This window comes from Lathyrus oleraceus, chromosome 3 (assembly GCF_024323335.1).
Source record: "Lathyrus oleraceus cultivar Zhongwan6 chromosome 3, CAAS_Psat_ZW6_1.0, whole genome shotgun sequence".
In the NCBI taxonomy this organism is placed as follows: domain Eukaryota; kingdom Viridiplantae; phylum Streptophyta; class Magnoliopsida; order Fabales; family Fabaceae; genus Lathyrus; species Lathyrus oleraceus.
Window position 1 is genome coordinate 181,972,570 of NC_066581.1, and position 8,943 is coordinate 181,981,512.

Consider the following 8,943-nt stretch of genomic DNA (forward strand, 5'->3'; position numbering starts at 1 on the left):
TTCCATCCCAATGTATGTGTTGGGAGGAAACAGAAACAACCATCATCCACGAGGATATAACTCGGTGGGGACTATGGAAGAAAGGATAAACATTTTCTGCTTATGGGGCTGACTCTACATGGAGAGATCAAACATAAACATCTGCTTGGGGAAGTATATTACCAACTAGCAGGAGATAACAGACAAAGATATATGGCAAAGAATATAACATGAATATCTGAATGTTAAAATTATGCACGTATATGCGTGGTTTATGTATGATGAATGCTGACAAACAGATATATTTAACACAAGCAGGTCCAAGAATTAACAGATATCCGGTACTACATATCAAGAGAGAAAACCAGGCCCAGTGGAAAATATCCAATCTGGTGAGGGGCAAGAGATATCAGGAAACAAAGATCTCTGCAGGGGAATGAACATCAGCCATTCCAACTGGGGACAAGATCATCGCACAGATGAACTCCGCCGTAGAAGCAACTCTACTGGGGGAATTATCAAAGGGGAGGATGGATCTTCGGGGAACAACCATCAATCAGAAGCTTCGAAAGATCACCAAATACTGCCCCAACAAGGAGATCACATCTGTTGGGGAGGAAGGATCACTACTCTGCTGAAGGGAGGAGAGATGAATACCTTCGCCAAATGCTCTACTCGGGAGAACAACCACAAGAGGCTCCGGAGGAAAGGGATACAAGCATGCCAGTGTAAGACCCCAATTTTGTTTGTAGCTTGAATACCTTCTCACAAAAATATGTCACTAACATCTTTTGTTTGTAGTTCATTGAAGGATTTTCTAAGTTGTCGTTACCATTGAGCAATTGACTAGGAGAGGTCAAGCTTTCATTTGGACTTCACAGTGTGAAGCGAATTTTCAAGAGCTTAAGAGAAGATTGACTACGGCTCCTATTTTGATTTTACTGGATCCGTTAGAAACTTTCGTTGTGTATTGTGATGCTTCTTTATTGGGTTTGAGAGGTGTTTTGATGCAAAAAGGACAAGTGGTAGCTTATGCTTCAAGGCAACTTAAAGTTCATGAGAGGAATTATCCGACGCATGATTTAGAGTTGGTCGTCGTTGTGTTTGTGTTAAAGCTTTGGAGACATTATTTGTTTGGATCGCGATTTGATGTGTTTAGTGATCACAAGAGTTTGAAGTACTTGTTCGACCAGAAAGAATTGAATATGAGGCAAAGGAGATGGTTGGAATTCTTGAAAGATTATGATTTTGGTTTGAATTCTCATCCTGGAAAGGCGAATGTTGTAGCTGATGCGTTGAGTAGGAAGTCATTGCACATGTCTATGTTGATGATTCGAGAGTTTGAATTGTTGGAGCAATTTAGAGATTTGAGTTTGGTTTGTGAAGCGACGCCTTTGTGTGTTAAGCTTGGTATGTTGAAGCTTACGTGTGGCATTCTTGACGAGATTAGAGAAGGTCAGAAGTTAGATTTGAAATTAGTCGATGTTATGACATTGATTAATCAAGTCAAAGGTGGTGACTTTCGGATTGATGAGAATGGTATCATGAGGTGTCGTGATCGAGTTTGTGTTCCGGATGTTGCGGATTTGAGAAAGAGGATTCTTGAGGAAGGGCATAGAAGTGGTCTGAGTATTCATCCTGGCGCTACTAAAATGTATCAAGACTTGAGGAAGATGTTTTGGTGGCAAGGTATGAAGAAGGATGTAGCGGAATTTGTGTATTCATGTTTGACCTGCCAAAAGTCAAAGATTGAACATCAAAAGTCGTCTGGTTTGATGCAACCGTTATCTATTCCCGAGTGGAAGTGGGATAGTATCTCTATGGATTTTGTTTCGGGTTTGCCGAGAACATCGAGTAATTGTGAGGCGATTTGGGTCGTTGTGGACAGGTTGACGAAATGTGCTCATTTTATTCTGATGAGGATGGATTATTCGATGGAGAGACTTGCTAAGTTGTACATCGAAATGATTGTGTGTTTGCATGGTATTCCGTCGAGTATTGTTTCGGATAGAGATCCGAGGTTCACTTCGAGATTTTGGGAAGGTTTGCAAAGTGCTTTGGGTACGAAGTTGCGTTTGAGTTCGGCATATCATCCGCAAACTGAGGGTCAAACGGAGAGGACTATTCAGTCACTTGAAGATCTTTTGAGGTCTTTTGAGGTCTTTTGAGGTCTTTTGTTTTGGAACAAGGATGAAATTGGGATAGTTTCTTGCCTTTGATCGAGTTTACGTATAACAACAGTTTCCATTCGAGTATTGGAATGGCACCTTTTGAGGCTCTTTATGGCAGAAGGTGTAGAACTCCCTTATGTTGGTACGAATCGGGAGAGAGTGTTGTGGTTGGACCCGAGTTGATTCAAGAGACTACGGATAAGATTAAGATGAATCAAGAGAAGATGAAGGCTTCTCAGAGTCGTCAAAAGAGTTATCATGATAAGAGGAGGAAAGCTCTTGAGTTTGAGAAGGATGAGCATGTGTTTCTTCGAGTTACGCCAATAACGGGTGTTTGTAGAGCTTTGAAGTCACGTAAGTTGACGCCGCGTTTCATTGGTCCTTATCAGATTTCTGAGAGGGTAGGTGAAGTAGCATATCGGATTGCATTACCACCGTCACTTTCTAATCTTCATGATGTATTCCATGTGTCTTAATTGAGAAGGTACATTGCGGAGAGTTGTAACAACCCAATTTTAGTAATTATTTCTTATGTTATTATTATTATATTTTATTTTAATTATTTGGAGTGTTAATTAATTAATTGGTTGTTAGGTAGTATAATAATCGATTATATTAATTAATTTGGTGTGTTAGTTAATTATTTAGTTGATATGAGATATAATGAATAATGGAATTAATTAACTTGGTGTGTATATTGAGTTGTTTTGATTTATTTGAATTAAATAGAGATATTTAAATATTAGGTCTTATTGGGCCTATTAATTAAATTAGAGGTATCATGCTTGAAACCCAAATATAATACTAGTATATAAGACATGAGGAGAGTGAGAATTAGGATTCACTTTGATCATTTGACAACAATAGAGAAAGAGAAGAGGAAAAGTAAGGAGAAGAGAGGAAGAACAAGAGAGAAGCTAGGGTTTCCCGAAAATTGAAGAGGTAAGAGGGAGAATCCTTATTATTATGGGTTAGTATAATTGGGGCAATGGGTAGAAGTATGTTAGGTTAAAATCCCTAATTTTGTATGGTTGTTTAAAAATGTTAGGGTTTGATGAGTATTCGTGAATTGTGGTGATTTGATTGTGTTAAACTGCAAATTAACGTTATATACTTAGTGTAGCGGTGTATTCATCACTTTATGATTTATTGACTAAATCAAAAGCAAAGCATACAAAGATAGAGTCGCCACCGCACTTTTATTTATCCAAAGGACTGGCTAAAAAGCGAACAAAAGCCTAAGAAGTTTTACAAAGAAAACTAATAAAAAGGTACAGAGATCTGGGTAAGGGGGTAATTATGCAAAGGGAAGGTGTTAGGCACCCAATGCGTCCTAGGTACTCCTAGGGAACCCTTTTCACATCTTGTTGTAAAAAGATAATGTTTATGAAAATATTTATTGTGCAAACATTGATTGGGAGGATGAGAAAAGAATATACAATTTTATTATTTTTGTGTTTGGATGGATAGATCCATTGCCTACGTACCTTTACAGGATCAAAACCTCGTAGTTCGGCTAAAAGATTTCCAAAAAGTAAGTGGATTGATTGTAAACAAAAGCCTTAAGGTCTTTCATTATCCACGGGAGAAAACTCAACCTATACAACCACAAGTCCACCATGTGAGAACATCTTCAACTTGCTAGTGAGGGACCATGCCCTATAATAAGCAAGGAAGTCTTATAATTCAATCACTAAGGACAAAAGGTGAGATTCACATCAACCACTAAGATAATTGAGATCTATGGCTAATGTATGAAAACTTGATTAAAGAATGGACGAAGCCACAAAACAATTGAATGAGTGGAATTGGTCAATTAGAGTATCCACAAAAATGGTCAAAGTTGACATTAGAATTCAATTCAAAAGAAGTATTGTGAAAATGAAGTTTCAAAATCAAAGGCTTAAGGCCTAGGTTTCTAGTTTGAAAAGAAGTGAAAATGTTTGCACAAAGTTTTCTGGTTTGGGTTAACATGCAAATGGAGGTTTAAAGAACCAAAAGGGTGGGGATGAGGAGTAAAACTTCTTAGGTGTTCACCTCTTGAGATCATATGTAGATGATCCAAGTGATTCCTTTGGAAAAGGCAACAAGCAAAGCAGATAAGCAATGTATCAGAAACAAGTCAACATAAATGGAACCCAGATGCCAATCAATGGACTTACACTAGCCTCACAAAACAAAACATGGATACCAGATGCCAATCTATGGACTTGCACCAGTCTCACAAAACAAAGATGGATACCAGATGCCAATCAATGGACTTACACCAGTCTCACAAAACAAAGATGGATACCAGATGCCAATCTATGGACTTATACTAGTCTCACAAATCAAAGAAAACAAATGCAATAAGCAAGAGGAAACAAGCTGCCAATAAATGGTCTTACACTCGACTCCTAGGAAATGGAATGCCAATCAATGGTCTTAGTTCCAACTCCTACCAGATCACAGGAAACAACTGCCAGTAAATGGACTTACAATTGACTCCTCAATGGACAAAACAAAATGTCACAAAGTGTGAACAATGATCATGAAATGATATACAATCAATGCTCAAGGATGACAACAATGCACAGAGGCACACACAAACAATTATGCACAGATGGACAAACAAGCAAACGAGCAGTCAGTTATCACACACTATACATAATCAATAGGCTCAAGCAAGGTTAGGCTTTAGTCAAGGGGTCACATCAACCTCGACAAACAAGCCAATTGGAAATGGGTGTTTTGAGCTCTTAACCTCTAACATTGAGAGTTAGGGTGAGCAGATGAAATGGAGATGAGGGTTATGCCTCATAGCTCTTATCCCTGGCCTGGGAGAGCTTAAATCAATAGAAAGTGTCGGAGTTCAGAATGAAGGAACTCTTTTCCACATGACTGACACTACAAGATTTTTGGTTTTTTATTCAAATTGCATCAACGCATGGTGTGAGCAAAATGAATGACACAACTGAATAGCAGGGGATGGATTACACATCCCTTCTATCTTCCAATTGCCTCTTAAGAGGACTTAACCTGCTTGGCACAAAATTAAACAAACAAAGACATGGCCTCTTAAGGAGGGCTTCAGACAGGTGCCTGCCAATAACAGCAAGTCTTCCAGACTACATGGAGATCAAGGATTATACCTAAGTGGTATGCCAACCACAAGCAAAGCAAAGTTCAAATGAACTTAAAGCAACTTAGGTACCTGTGTAAACAACTCAACAAATCAGTACAGTATTCAGACAAACAGACAACAGTTAACAACAAACAGACAATCCCAATGTACAACATATAAGCCATAAGGCTCAAGTGAGTTATCATGAAAGCCTACAAAACAACCAAATGTTAGCAATCAATAGCAAATATCAACATTCAAATGATGAAGCAACATCAACCATGGAGATTATGTGCTTGGTCCTGAAATTCAAAGCTCAAATGTAAGTCCAAACCACTAGGTCAAAGCCTAGGGTCAAAGGTGAAGAAAAATTCAAAACAGGAGCTAATATTCAACACAATGCAACTTCAAACACATATTAACATGTCCTAAAAAGGACCAAAACAAAATCATCAAGCAAGGCCATGTATTAAGCAAGAGAAGTCAAAGACAATTTCAAGGCTCACAAATGGACATTGAGAATGAAAATTCCAAATCAAAACAGAAATGATTCAAATAATTATGGAAAAACTCATGAGCACTCAACACATTCAAACCAATCATCATAAAAAAAATCAGGATCAACAGAAGTCATTTGTTATGGAAATAAAATTGCACAAGTTGAACATCAAATTGTGTGACACAAATTGTCACACCATGCAAACATGTGTATAAAACAGAAATGGCAAATGAGAAAAATACGAAACCAAGCCTAAAACGTCCATCAACATGTTAGGAACAATCATGCAAAATTTCATGGCAATTGGATTAAAATCAAGCATTTTATGATAAGATGAATGAAGCAAGGTCACAAATGTACACATGTTCACATATTCTAACACCACTCAAAATCCAGCCATGCACAACTTCAGAATTTAACACCATAAAATAGAGTACATCTCAAGGATCAAGTAGCAAAAAACTAGGGATTTTTTGGAGCATTTTTCAATTTTATATGATTTTTGGAAGTTGGATAAAAAAATTGAAATGAAAATGAAGCATAGCATCAAATATGGAGGGAATGCATAATTGATGAATTAATTTGAATAAGTGCTACACGCAAGAATCGAACCATGTTCATTTTCAAAAATAAGCGCGCTGAAGAAAATAATCCAAAAACGCCACAGCGTGGAATCGAAGTGAGGAAAACGGATCAAACGCGTTCTGGCGCCTGTTCTTCATCAAGAACCCTAGCGCCATGCAGATTGAAACCAGGCGGACGCAAGGTGGACGCAAAGTCGTCGCTACATCGTCTTCCTCACGAAGACGATGATGAATAGTAGCAACACATAATTTTTTTTCCAGAATCATGAAATGAATGCATCAATCGAATCCTTATGCAACGTAGGTTACAAATCAAGCATTAATTCACTCCAAATCATCACCAATTGTGCAAATCGATCAAAATAAGTTTGATGCACCAAACTTCAATCACTCATATCTCACTCAATAATGCACCATTTCACATGAAATTTAGCTCAGAATTATCAGCAACACAAGATCTACATGAACATACACATAAAACAGAGAATTAAAAGGATCGAAAATGTGACCTCTTGAAGAACAGCTCCTTGAAAACTCACGATCCAAGGCTTGCAATGATCCAAATCCAATCCAGAATACTTGTAATGATGTTTGATGAAGAAATTGAAGCTTGAAATCATGTAGATCTAGCTTATCAATCAACTTCCATTCTTGAGTTCTTGAGCTTGCTATGCACAAATTCTAACCAAAATCAATGATCCAAGGCTTGATCTGCACTTAATTCACACCAGAGAACCAGAATATGAAATAAAATTGCAAAGTTCCTTGAAGATTTTTGAATTTTTGATTAGAAGAAAATTTTGGAGGGAGAGAGAATTTTGAGATCTAGATCTTGAAATCCCTTCAATTCTGTTATGGTTATGAATATATATGAAGTCTTAATCACATACTAATCAAAATTAGGCATGGTTTAGTTGTGATTAATCAAGATAAGGTGTTATGACCAAAATTTGCAAATTGGAGATGCATCGCTAATGCATGCGTGAAGAGTGCCATATGGGAGTTCAATTTCACTCAAAATCTTCCCATGCACATGTTAGCAATGACATTTGGTCCATACAATGCACCAATTTCAAATTGGCCATTTTCCCTCCAAAACTGATTTGAAATAGCAAATGATCATATGATGGAAATTCATGTAATGTGATGAATGTTTTGGAAACTTCATGTCATGAGAAGAAAAATGCAAGAAGAGCCACTCAAATTGGAGTTATGAATCAAAAGATATGGCCATTTGAAGTTCCATGTACACTTGGCAATGATTGGACCATATCTCCTCAACCATTTATCAGATGCACATGATCTTGGACTTTTTGGAAATAGGAGAGAGAGATCTTCAACTTTCATGTTCGACAAAAATTCATTTGAAGCTTCTTTGATGTTGGAAAGTTGAGTTGAAGTTGAACAAAAAACTTTCCATTTTTGGAAAGTTGAAATAATAGGTCACTTTCCATTTTTGGAAACTTTTGCACTGACTTCAAATTCTTCAACCTTGATCTTTGGTATGATGAATAAGCATGATTTGAACATGAATGAGATGAAGAAACTCAATTTCTCAATTCAAAACCCACAGTTGACTTTTCAGTTGACTGCATTGGTCCTTGGATGACCTGAAAATGTCCTGATGAATTTGGGGCCTTTGCCACTTGGGGATTTGGTTCCAAAATGAACCTATAGCTCACATAAGCTCCATAAATGATCACATGATCCATATCTCAAGAAAATACCATCTGCTCTTTGTACCATGAATTCACCTGATGCCTTGACCTGTTGACTACTTAAGCTGCAAGTAACAAAGGTTAATGACATATTTTTGTACATTTTTGGTTAGTGATTGAAAGAAAAACAACGATATACAAATGCAAGCAATGCTTGGTGATCAAGAACCACTCTCAAAGGTATCCCACCCACAGGGAAGGAAGCAAGGTGTCCAATGATCCTTGAGGCAATGCAATGATATGATATGATGCCATGAGGGATCTTAGGGCCAAAATTGGGGTCTTACACTTAGCGTATTGTATGAGTTATAATTTTATGATTGTTTGGCTTTTTACGGAATCGAAATCGGAGGTCCGAAAGTCCTCCAACGGTTACTTGCTCAAAAATCTGTTGATTCTTTTTTTGTGTTAATAGGATACCCACCGAGCGTTAACCGGTTACTTGCTTAAAAATCTGTTGATTATGTTTTTGTGTTAACCGGTTACCCACCGAGCGTTAACCGGTTACTTGCTTGAAAATCTGGGCAGGAAATTATTTCTGTTTTATGTTAATCGGTTACCCACCGAGCGTTAACCGGTTACTTGCTGTGAAAAATGAAAAATTGAGATTTTAAAAGTTGTATTCAATTTGGAATGAAATCTAGGTGTGTGTATTTGATAATTAGCCTATATTTGTGAATGATATATTGTTATGAATGTGTATATGTACCATTGGTGGATAATTCATAGAGTTAAATTATGGTGATATGTGGAATGTAAGATGGTAGAGATGATCTTAATTGCATATGTGTTGGTATTTGTACATTCATTCATGGCATGCTCGGCTTCAAGGTGGAAGCGGTGAAACTGTGGGTTCACATAGACGTTGATCCTTAATTGGAAATAGGCG